Source organism: Cynocephalus volans, chromosome 1 (assembly GCF_027409185.1).
Source record: "Cynocephalus volans isolate mCynVol1 chromosome 1, mCynVol1.pri, whole genome shotgun sequence".
In the NCBI taxonomy this organism is placed as follows: Eukaryota; Metazoa; Chordata; class Mammalia; order Dermoptera; family Cynocephalidae; genus Cynocephalus; species Cynocephalus volans.
In genome coordinates this window covers 245440579-245453072 of record NC_084460.1, presented here as the reverse complement: position 1 = coordinate 245453072, position 12494 = coordinate 245440579, and the positions used below count along the sequence as shown (strand labels likewise).

General features: G+C 39.1%; 1 protein-coding gene across 13 annotated transcripts in view; it reads right to left on the bottom strand.

Moving 5' to 3' along the window:
• OSBPL6 (oxysterol binding protein like 6) overlaps positions 1 to 12494 on the bottom strand; it is a 218228-nt gene that overhangs the window by 161897 nt on the left and 43837 nt on the right. The gene's annotated exons all lie outside the window — the stretch shown is intronic.

Here is a 12494-nt window from a genome sequence, read left to right as displayed (position 1 = left end):
ACTGCAGAAGCAGGCTCGCTATGCTTGACTTCTGGCAGGGTGACATTTAACACCCAGTGAGTCTGCCAAATAAAAAGATGATGTCATCCACATCTGCTGATTCACAGGGAAAAGGGGAAAATAGGGGGAGGAGACAGCGATGCCAAGAGACATGTGGGAATTGTGATTATATTTTGCTGGAAAGTAGGCTGCTGAGCTAGACAACCGCATAAAAAGGTTACTGGTAGCCGGTGAAGAAAGGAAAGGAGGGTACTTCATGAAATGAGATCAGAGAAATCAGATGATATTGGTGAAGCAGGCAAATGAAAAGCAGAGGTTTAGCTGTGAAAGACTGAGACCAAGTGTTCTCTTTTCTCTTTCTGAGTACATATTTCCCACATCTAACCCACTTGAGAACAGAGTTTCTCAATCATACTTTCACAACATATACTTTAAAATCATCTTAAAGCAACTCTTATCCAAGGCAATCATTTTAACTTGACACAACGTTATAAGACAACATTTTTAAAAGTAACAAAGTAAAACTTTTTAAATGGCCAATACAAGTATGCAGAAACATAATTTGTAAAGTGAAAAGTATATCTGTACTATATCTGCTTAACTGCCTTAACCATAAATTTCTACCATGAATACATGCAGAGTGCCATTATTACACTTATCACATTAAAACAAACTGAAGATCTAATCTTAAGCCATACTCATTTTCACAAAACTAAATCCCTAAAGAAAAAAAAACAAAAGATTTTGGCCACCAGGTCACTTTGGTCCTCTGAGGGCATTTTTCGGTAATGGGCAGTGTCAGAAGCCTGCTTCAGGACTGACTGAATGGTGAGGCAAAGATGAGGAGTGAGCGCTCCACAGGGAAACCTGGTGATGATGGGGTGGAAAGGATGGTGATGAGTAGAATGGCTTGATGGCAAGAATTTCTGAAGCAGTGGTTCTTAAACAAGGGTGACGTTGCCCCTAGAGGAACATTTGGCAATGTCTGGAGACATTTTTGCTTGCCACAACTCCAGGGTGCTACTGGCATCTAGCAGGTAGAGGCCAGGGAAGCTGGTGAACATCCTGCAATATGCAGGAGAGCCCCCACAACAATTATCTGAAACAACATCTCAATAGTGCTGAAATTGAGAAACCCTGTTCTAAAGGATCAGACAGATCTGAGAACTTTCTTTTTGGGGGGCGGGTTGGGGGGGAGACAGTTGGCTGGCCAGTACTGGGATCCAAACCCATGACCTTGATGTTATAAGGATGTGCTCTAACCAACTGAGTTAACCAGCCAGCCCCTGATCTAAGCATTTTTATATGGTAAGAAGTTACCAAATTTAAGTTACAAGACACGAAGGATATAAGTGATAAATAAGCATCTCACAAGAGTGGGGAACGTATATGAGTAAGGGCAGAAGCAGGTGGGTGACCAATGGAAAAGAGAAGACCTATTCAAGTTGTTTGAAACAGAAGGAATGGAAGCAGGGACAATAAGAATGCAGATAATTGGAGATCAAAAAGAAGAAAATTGAGAGAATTCATATCAGATATCCTTGATCTTATTTTTAAAGCAGCAAGAATTCTGCAGAGATATGGAGGAGGAAGTAGGGTCTTGAGTGTGGAAAACACTTGGAACGGCCCCTGTGGAAGGGGAATCAATTAGAGGGGCATGAAAAGATTATTACGTACCTGTCAAGGCCCAGCAGGAAAATTAAATAAATAAACTCAGTGTCCTGAATATCTTCAGCAGAAAAGTTATTTATCCTGGGAGTAAAAGGTAAGAGAATGACATTAGGGTTTTCTCAAGGTACGTATTGGCCAGATAGCTCAGGGGAGGAAAGGAAAAGAAAAACTAGACAGTTCAGCTGAATTGTCTCACTTGAGATCCAAGCTAAGGCCATGAAACCAAAGCCAGAAGAACTGAGAAGACAGATAGGAGGCTGGGGGCCGTAGCCAGGGCAATGCAAGGTTGGGTAAAAGGCAGAATGAAAGGGAGAAAGGATGATAGGAAGATATCATCAAAAGTGATAATTCTGGAGTCTCAAATCATAGAGGATACATTGCTTCAAATTATGATGAGGTCCAAAGCAAAGTCATGCCCATAAATGGCTGTAGACTAATTGTGACACCCAAAGTGGGCAGGGAGGACTCAAGCATCCTGGATTGCAGCATACTTAACACACTCCTACAAGCATCAGTCTTTGGAGACCACTTATTTATCAATTAAGTAAGCCAATCCCACTGTCCCTGTATCCCTGTGTATCTCCCACAGTACACATCAGCGGCATGGCCATTTGAAGTTGGTGGAGACTGTGTCTGGGTGACTAAGCCTCCCTGTCAACAGGGCTAGCAGGACCACAAAGAAGTCAAACCTCTCTGACATCGAACCCTCCTGAAAGGGCTGCAAACACAGAAAAATGACACCATGATAGAGTAGCAAATAACACTTGTTATTACAGGATGGACATCATGACCCACAGCTATTGCTGTTCTTTGGCCACTCTACTGTGGTAATAAGTGAAATCCAAATTTACAACCGAGGCAAAAGTAGCTTTCCTTTCGTGCCTTCTGAACTCTGATTAAACTGTAAAGACACAAACACCATTAAGCACTATTCACTACACATATACTTTTCTTTCAAGATATAAGAAACACAGATGTACTTCATTATCAATTTAGCTGCTACCTTTGTATACAAGGTCTGTTCCAGCATGTTCTATCATCTCAAAGGAACAATTTAAAATTTAAGGAACTTCAGTACCTAGGAACATGGATTGAATAGAACGAACCAATGATTCAGGAAAACTCCCAAGATGAGAATTTAACTTGTAAAAAAAATAGCCTAACTTGTTAAAACAAATAATATAAAACTGAGATATTCTAAAATTGATATTTTAATAAATGCCATGATTACATTCCAACATCAAATAAAATGTACAGCTATGAAACTGTCATTTTTCATTAAAGACACCTAAGGAAAAGTTCTTTGTGCTAATGAAAAAATATTTTAAAATTTTAAATAGAAGAACTAAACCATCTAAAAGTTAGGTTGTTAAGCTATAGGGTACTGGCATTCATCAAGTGCTGTGCATTTTTCTCCAGATACAGATTGTGTCAAATTATCTGCTCCAATGAAAGAAGGAAGAGACACAAATAAGAACAAAAATAAATAAATAAATAAATAACCTCAAGATTATGTATATAGCTAGACCCTTCCCCCCAATGTATTCTATAATTATGTAATTTCAAACACCAGGCCAATGTCTGGCCTCTTTACAGACAATCTATAAACATTAATTAGGATGGTTCTTATTCTACTACATACTGATCATAGGGGTACAGAAAAGTAACACCTAACCAATAATCCAAAAGACGTTCTAAAATCCAGCAAGGCCGCTATTCCGCTGCTCATCAAGTAGGTTAAGTATATAAATTTAGAAGTTATCCACACATTTTTGAATGTGATAAGAATGAGTGGGATGACTCATAGACAAGGCAGAGCAAGAAGGAAAAAGACCCAAGACCCAAGAATCAGTGGTTCTCACATTTTGAGGAGCTTTTTAGACTATGAGACCCCATCTCAAGAGTCTGATTCAGAATATTTGGTGTGGTACCCAGGCAAATGGATTTTGTAACAAGCACTTCAGATGATTCCAAAGACAGGTACTATGTGGACCAGCCTTTGAGAAACAGTACTCTAGACCATAAAAGGAAAAACTGATAAATTGGACCTTAGCAAAACTTAAAACCTTTGCTCCACAAAAGATCCTGTAAAGAGGATGAAAAGACAAGTTACAGACTGGGAGAAAACATATGTATATCTGAATAAGCTCTGTGGATTGTAACAATGTCAATTTCCTGGTTTTGATATGATACTATAGTTTTGCAAGATGTTACCTTTGAGGAAAACTGAGTAAAGAGTACACGTGACGTCCCTCTACATTCTTGGGCAATTTCATGAGAATCTGTAATTCTTTCTTTCTTTTTTTCTTTTAAAGATGACTGGTAAGGGGATTTTAACCCCTGACTTGGTGTTGTCAGCACCACGTTCTCACAAGTGAGCTAACTGGCCATCCCTATATAGGGATCCGAACCTGTGGCCTTGCTGTTATCAGCACCACACTCTCCCAAGTGAGCCACAGGCCGGCCCTACAATCTGTAATTATTTCTAAACAAAAACTAAAAACTAAAACGACTCTCTTTCTCTCTCTTACACACAAACTTAATCTTTAACAATGTTAACCTGAATGGACAGATTTTCTCTAACTCCATATTAATCAGATGCAAGTGAAAAAGCTGTTGTTGTCATTATTATTACTATTTCACTTTCTAAAGTATTATTATGACAAGTACCATAGAAACTGAGTAAATCATATGACTTCAGACATATATAGTAATTAACATTAAGAACTGTTATGAAAATATTTCCATTTTTCTCCTATTAGTGTAATAATAAATGAACATTCCATTTTTAAGACTACATGATTAGTATTATTAAAAAACTGAATAAAGTAAATTATTCAGCTTTTCTGAGAAAAGGAGAAAAACTGCCACTAGAGAACTATTACTGTCTCAACATATAAAGTCTGCTGGCAAGAATATTTTCAGTGTCTCTAGAATTGTGCACACTGTGAATTATAATACTAATGATAATTGCTAGTACTTATAAAAGAATAACCACATACCAGATACTGTGCTAAACTCGTCATCCTAAGTGGATCAGCTTAACACTCACAACAACCCATGAGGTAGGTATTGTTATTAAAGATGTGAAAACAGGGAGATTAAATAGCTTGTCTATGGCCAGATATCTTATGCAGCTAAAACTCAGGCTCCAACTACTGAACACCCTACTTAAACCCTCTCCCTGCTCCCATATGTCATCACTACCTTAACATTCCTAGAGGATGAGGGCTCTCCCAGGCATGCTCTGAAAATATGAGAAAAATCAAGAACACTGGCTTCTGACGAGGTTTTGAATCTGACACAAAACATTTTAACAGCTAACTACATAATTTCCACACTAATTCCAGTAATTATGAATGAATTAACATTGAAAACAACTTCCAGAAAATAAAGGAGTGCTACTCTGAGTCCACTGAGAAGCCTCCAAAAATTCAGAGGAAGCAGCCATGATAAAACAAGGCCAAGTAAAACCCATTAAAATGGTCATAAGTTTTAAGAGAGCAAGGCCAGTTTAAAGGAATTAGATATTCATCACTGGAAGTTGGTTGTTATACTAATTTCTAATTTTACTTTTACTGTGTATTTTATTTCTGAAGCCAATTCAAGGATTTCTTTTATGTACTTTCTCGTCTTTTTTTTTTTTTTTTAATGGGAAGAATCCCTGATGCCAAACCTATTCAAAATCGAAGAAGCTCCTATTCCCTGTTCTACATACACTACTACTGCTGGAGGTGGCTGCTGCCGCTAGTGCCCCTGGGACCCTCCGCAAGGCCACTGCCACCGCCGGACCTGTAAGCTACCAGACCTGTAAGCTGCTACTGCTGAGGAAGCTGAGGACTGAGCTCGTGTCATCTGCTAACAGCTCCTGGAATCTTTCCCAATTACCTAGCATGAACCTGCATGTGAGGGGTCTGGGAACCCAGTCTGTACAATGGGTTTGAAGGGCCTGAGTCCTAGCTCTGACAATATAAATGGAAACTTAGTATAACTAAAATAACTAAAATAATGAAACATTTTGACTTTAGTTATGATCTGCCTTGCTTTACAACTAGCATAATAATAGTAGCTAATTATTTAGTGAACTGTGACAAGTGTACTACTAGCCTTTTTATTTAGCCATCACAACCACCTTATGACACAGGTTCTATTATCCCATCTTACATGCAAAGAAACCGAGGCTCACGTAGGTTCAGTAATTTGTCCAAGATCATACAGCTGATAGGTCCAAAACTAGGAGTCAAATCCAAGCACTTCGAATCTAGAGGCTTTCCCTGCCCTTGGCCATGGTGGCCTACGCATCTTGGCTTAGTGATTTCCAAACTTACTTCCTTGAAGTCAAGGTATTCATTAGCAAACACAACAAATTATTGATGTATTAAATATAAAGTTAATATATATATTTATGCAATATCAGGTTATCTTAGACTAGACTCTAGAATAAGTAAACAGCAAAATATGGAAAATGTTTAAGAAAAATGTATAGGAAAAACTTCTAATTCAGCAGACCTATACTATTTTGTGCCTGTAAAGTGAGAAAAGATACTATTGTTTTAACCAGTTGTCAAGCTAGGGCTAGGGCTCACATACCCCTCAGGCCTGTTATATAGACTGGGCCACAAACCCTTCACATGCAAGTCCACGAGCTAGGTAATAGGAAAAGATACTGGGAGCCATGGGTAAAAAATTAATAGGCTTTATTCAGAGCTAGGAGCAGCCGCCCTAGTGGCCTCCCAGAGTGTCCCAAGAGTTGCCATGTATCAGAGCCATTAGTCCTTTATACTTAGGTCCTTAATCCAGGACACCTGGGTGCCCATACGCAATTACATTAGATAGTAACCAACGAATACCTGGGTGTCTGTGGATATTTACAGCAAATGCTCGGTAAGATTCTGAACATCTGAGGGGCTCTGACCATTTTCTTATATTTTCTCAACACCAGTTTATGGATTTGAGCAGCAAAACACCTGAGTCCAGTTCCTATGACACAGGAGCACAGATTAAGAACCCCTAAGACAAATGTCAAAGACATGAAAATTTGAACAAGGATTAATCATGTTAGTTTAAATTTATAAATTTGCTTATTAGATTTGCAGAAATAAGAAAGGATGCTGGAGGTGGTGAGGATGTGGAGATAGGGCTGCATATGTACTGTTGTGGGTGGAAATGTACGTAGATGTTCACTATGGTGCTAATTATAAAACAGAAAGTGGAAGCTATTGAAATATCCCACAACAGGAATTTGTTAAATTGCACCATGCTATGTAGTCTGTTAACAAGGCAGATCTATGTTTACTAAAGGTATTTGTGCAATAAGGCAAAAGGAAAAAGCAGACTCCAAAACAGCATAAAAATATAATCCCTTTTTAAAAAAAATTTATAGCCTAGGTAGGTAGATACACCAATGTGTTAATGATTATTATTCTCTGTAGAGTGAAGTTGGGAAAATCATACTTATCTTTTGAACAATTACACCTAGGGCTAAGTTCTGCCTCTTACATGATGCACCACACACACCCTTTTTCTGCTTTAAAGGAGGGTAGTCAAAGACTGCTCTTGGTGACTCAAGTTCTCTATGGCACCTTTCAAGTTTAGGCATATTTCACAGCACCTTTATGATTTCCTTAGGTAGCATATGCATCCATATTACATGTATTTGACTTTTCCAAGGAACTCAGTATGCCAATGAAGATCAGATAGTGTAAAACAATAAGTAAATAAATAAATGTTGGACATTTTTGATATATTTCTTGGTCATATGTCTTTCCTTTTCTGTGACTCTAAAATCATGCATATCCTTTGCCCATTTTTCTAGAGGGTTGTTCATGCTTTTCATCTTGATGTGTAGGACTTCTTGATGTATTCTACTAATACTTTCATCTTTATGTGTCTAGGATATATGAACCCCATGTACCCATCACCCAGTTTCAAAAATGATTAATCTTGTTTCATCTATACCCACAGCTATTCCCCTCCACTCCCACAAATTATATTGAAGCAAATCTCAGGCATCATATGATTTCAATAAGACCTCTTTAGAGTAAAAAAATTCTTAATTTTAATATAGTCAAATGTGTCAATATCTCTTTTATATTAAATGCTTTGTATGCATTAAGAAATCCTTTCCTTCTCTGAAGACTAAAAGTTTAAAAAAAAAGAAACAGGAAATCCTTTTCTATGCCCACGTCTAAAAGTCTTGAAGTTTTCTTTCTGACATTTAAGATCTTGAACCTTTTGGGGTTGATTTTTTTGGTACATGGTATGAAGTAGGAATCTGTTTTCATCTTTTCTCCTAAGGATAATCATTTATTCTCGGCTCCACTTACAATGGATCTGACATATACCAAAGTTCTAAACATGTGTATGGGCATGTTTCTGGGCTTTTAATTTTATTCCACTGATCAACTTATCTGCCCAGTGCTAATACCGCACTGTCTTGATTTCTGTAACTGTATAATAGATCCTGATACATGGTAGGGCAAGTCCCTGCTTCTTACTCTAACCTTACAGATATTTTTAAGCTCAAACTCAGATTTAGCCTATTCTGTAACAGAAAGCCTCTAACCCCTCTTTTCTTTATACCTGTCACACTGATCAGCACTGTTGGGAAAATAGAATAATTTAATCAGGCCCCCCTTGCCTTAGGTCTGGTTGGGGATGATGTAATGCACTCTTTGTAACCAAGTTGTGTGTAGGTGGAGTTAGTGCGCATGGGCGACACAGCCACCTGGCTGGTGTCTAGTGCCTCAGGCGTCTGCCCTGCTCGGCCATGCTCTCGAATCTATGGCTCCGAGGACCTTTTTGCAGGTTACATAGCTCATAGAACTGTGTGTGAGGGGTCTGGTGACCCAGCCTGCCATGTGAAGGGTTTGTGACCTAGTCTGGACTATGGGCTTGAGGGGTCTGTGAGCTCCAGACCCAGCCCTAGCTCGACAATTGGCCCAGTTGGCAGGATTACGGGCAGGTGAAAGAACTCAACAGGCACCATCATGGTCAATCCTTAACCCTGTTTTAGACTGCTTGCCATACATGTTCCATGGGCACTGGTCCCATACTTAGTGTAAGAACCAGAAAACATGCTGGTCACAGAGGAGATGCTCAATGAAATTGTTATTTTATCGTTAATAATGAGAGCAGAAGTGTTTCTATTGTGGCCACTAACCGTGCCACAGCTTTAGCTGGTGGAGAACTGAGATTCATGATTCCCCCCTACTTTTCACTGAAACAATACAGAGGCCCAGCACTGGAGAAAAATAAGCTACAGAAGTCAAATTTGACTTGAAAGAGGCTAGGAAACTAGGAAACAGTTATTCTGCATACTCAAGACAATAGTTACTACTACACGTCAGGCACCAGGCTAGGTGCAGGAGACACCAAAACAAATAAAAGGAAATTAATAATCTAAAGACCTGACTTCCAGAGGGCAGACACAAACGTAAAGAAATAACCGCAATTGTAGAATAAGCATTAGGCTCAGTGGAGTAGTCAAGTGGGAAAATAAGAAGATTGATCAGTGTCCCTGTTCTGCTGCCCAGCTCCCATAAAAAAATTATTTTATAAATAACTTCTCTTTCAAATACTGCCAGAGGGCAGGGGGATCCTTACAGAACAAAAGGATATTTGCACACTGTACAGGCCATTCACCATTGGCCCCTCTCCACCCCAGATCCATCATCTAGCCTTCTCTACCTTTCTCTGGGCTCCAGGAAGCTGACTTCTATAGACCACATCATCCAGGATCCCTTCCCCTCTAGCTTCCAGATGGATTTGAGAAATGAAAGGCACCAGTAGGAGAATGAAGGACAGAAGGATTGGGGTTTTTATGCTCACCCCCACCTCCTTGCCTGCCTGTAGCTGTAGCTACACTTACTGCTCCATGACCAGAGTTCTCCCAGGGGCCCAGGAACACAGCTTCCTCCCTTGCTCCTTCTGGCCCAGAGAAGGTAACGGTTCCCTTTGTTGCTAGCTCTAAGGTGCTTTGCCATCACTTGGGCGTTCCCTGAAGTCTGCCTTCACCTCTAAATCATTCTAAATGCTCCTCAGGTAAATCTTTAGTATATGCCATCCCTGACCTGCCAGGGCTCTAAAACCATGGCTTTCAGGAACTACAAAATCCAATCTCTAGAAAATACCTGACAATCATAAGAGCCTGAAATCTGGACAATATTATCATTTTCCAACATTTATTGAGTGACCAACTTGGATACCACACTTTAGTAACTGCCGGACATGCCAGTTTCAACTACAGTAAGATTTTGCATTTCTCCTGTACTTGGTTTGAGATCTGCAAAAAGAGGAGTCTTCGGGGCAGTTCTGGGTATTTCAGGATTGAATCACAGGTTTTTGTGGAATTTTTTAATGTTATGGGCTCCTCACTGAGGGTTTTGAGGGCAGAGGATGGTCGGCTCACTGCTCTCCTTAGATAGACTTTCATCTCACGGTTATGCATGTCTTCTGCCTGTTACGATCTGTACTCATTCTGCTAATTAGAGCAGCTAAAACACTGCCACCTGTTACAATAAACACGCTAGCATATCTGTAGATTTCTTTTGGTAAACACACACTCACACACACACAACTGACTACACAATTTTCAAATCTGTAGCAGTTCTGATTCATGGAAGTAAGAAATAAAAATGGGTCCTATGATTCTGAATGATATCATTCTGATTCCAGAAAAATCACCCATGATTTACTCAGGCTATAATGGAGAGTACAGAAGAAAACAATATTGGTTGCTTAAAGTAGAGTTGATCAACTACATTACATATACAAGTGTGTTTCAGTGACAAAACATTTTTATTGCATATTTTCTAAAAGTCTCCTCCATTTTTTTTTCCTTCCCCAGATATTCACTTATTGGCCATGGGTTTTTCCTAAACATAGCTCTTCGGTCTCCATTCTAGGTGCCCTTCTGCTCACTCTGCACTACGGTGTTTTCTCACGTGTAAGCCATTTGCTCTTACTTACTATTTTGATTTCTACCATTTGCTTCAATGCAACCTTCTCCCTTTCTGCCTCTCTTCTATCCCTGTTCTCTTGATTCCCTTTTCCTTTATTTTCTCCCTTCCCTGAGTCCATTGTTAGATCGTGGCATAACCTCACCTCCCCACAACATTAGCAAAGTCTCCTAAAATCGACAAATGCACTTTGGCCGCTACCTAGGACAAAGTTCCTCCCTTCAGATGTAGTGTTCCCGCTGAGACTTGGGTTATCCTTGGGGCATTTGATTAGAAGCAAGTGAGGTTGCCCAGGCAACCACTCCAAATTGTCCTAGGATGCCTAACAAGCATGTTTCCACAGCCTGATGTGAAGGTCACACTAGCCAACCCTGCGACAGTTAAAGGCGAGGTCTGTGCAGTCAGCCAAGGGCTCAGAGAATATCCATCAAGATGAGCTCAATAATATTTGCATAATCATAAAATTGTCAGACTCCTCAGGCCATAAGGACCCATGCAAACAGACTATTTCAAAGAGCCAAAGATACCAGATTTGAGAATGAATAACATAGGTAAGTGTGTGAAAATCATTAAAAAGAACACTCTAAAAAGCCAACCAGATGGAATCCAATCACTTAGCTGGTGAAAACACTTTAGCTACTGTTTTCTTGAATGATTTAAGAACAGTTCTACCCAGAGGCAAGGCAATAAACTAAAGGGCCTGGAAAAAGTCATGCTGTACCCTTTTACTTTTTATGATTTTCTCAGATCAGAAGTGTTCAGAATGTTATTCTCAAATAGCAAGACCCAATATTGAAGAATATGCTCATGTCCACTAAGTTAATGTTACATTTGACTAAATCTCAATCAAAATTTGAATCCAGTGGAGAAAATACCTACAAGAAGATAGAGAAGAAATCCATGTCTTTAATACACCAGGTGCACTCACAAAACAATAAGACAAAACAGAAATATCTCTATATAAAAATGGGAGAAGAACATGAAGTAGCCAATTTACCCCAAAATTCAAATGGCCAAAATGAAACGTAACAGATTGATAATCAGAATAAACTTTTGGGAGAGCCACCCAAAGCAAGTCTCACAAGCCTTCAACCTATGAAATGCTTTAAGAAGTTATCTTAAGCATATAATCAAGCAAGTGCACAGTCATGTGTACAAAGATGCTCATCATACTTTGCTTATTATACCAAAAACTCAGGATACAATCCATGTGTCCAGCAAATCTCTGCAGCCATTCTAAACCATGATAAATATATACTTACCAACATGAAAACCCTGGGTGAGAAAGAGGTTTATATTACAAAGCAGCACGTGTAGCATGACCCCATTTTTGTAATACATATATATATGTATATATAAAAAATTTATAGGACTATAAATCTGAGGGAAAGAAAATCTGGGTATTTAATACCAAATGTCACTTATTTCTGGATAATGGGATTATGGGTGACAAGTCTATCTTATTATTATTTTTTCTTCCATGAACAAACATTACTTCTTATAACATTTTCTTTTTGAATGTTAAAAGAATTTGTAATTAGTTTTCATGCACACCAAGATTCTGTTTTATTTTTTCAGCAAACTTTTGCTTTAGGCCAAGATTATGAAATCTCTCTGCAATATCTGAGTCTCTATACAAATCAGAATATAGGAGGCTTAAGGACATGTATGAATTTTAGGCAGATGTGTGGACAAAGGATTAAGATGACATCACCAGCATCAATTCCTGGTAGCCAGGCCATTAGCTGGGAAAACTGCAGCCTGGGGTTGCTCCGTGACATAACCATAGAATCAGAACTTCCTAGGATTGGATGAAAACATGCTATATACCATCGCTGGTTACAGTCTCCACAAAGGTGATTC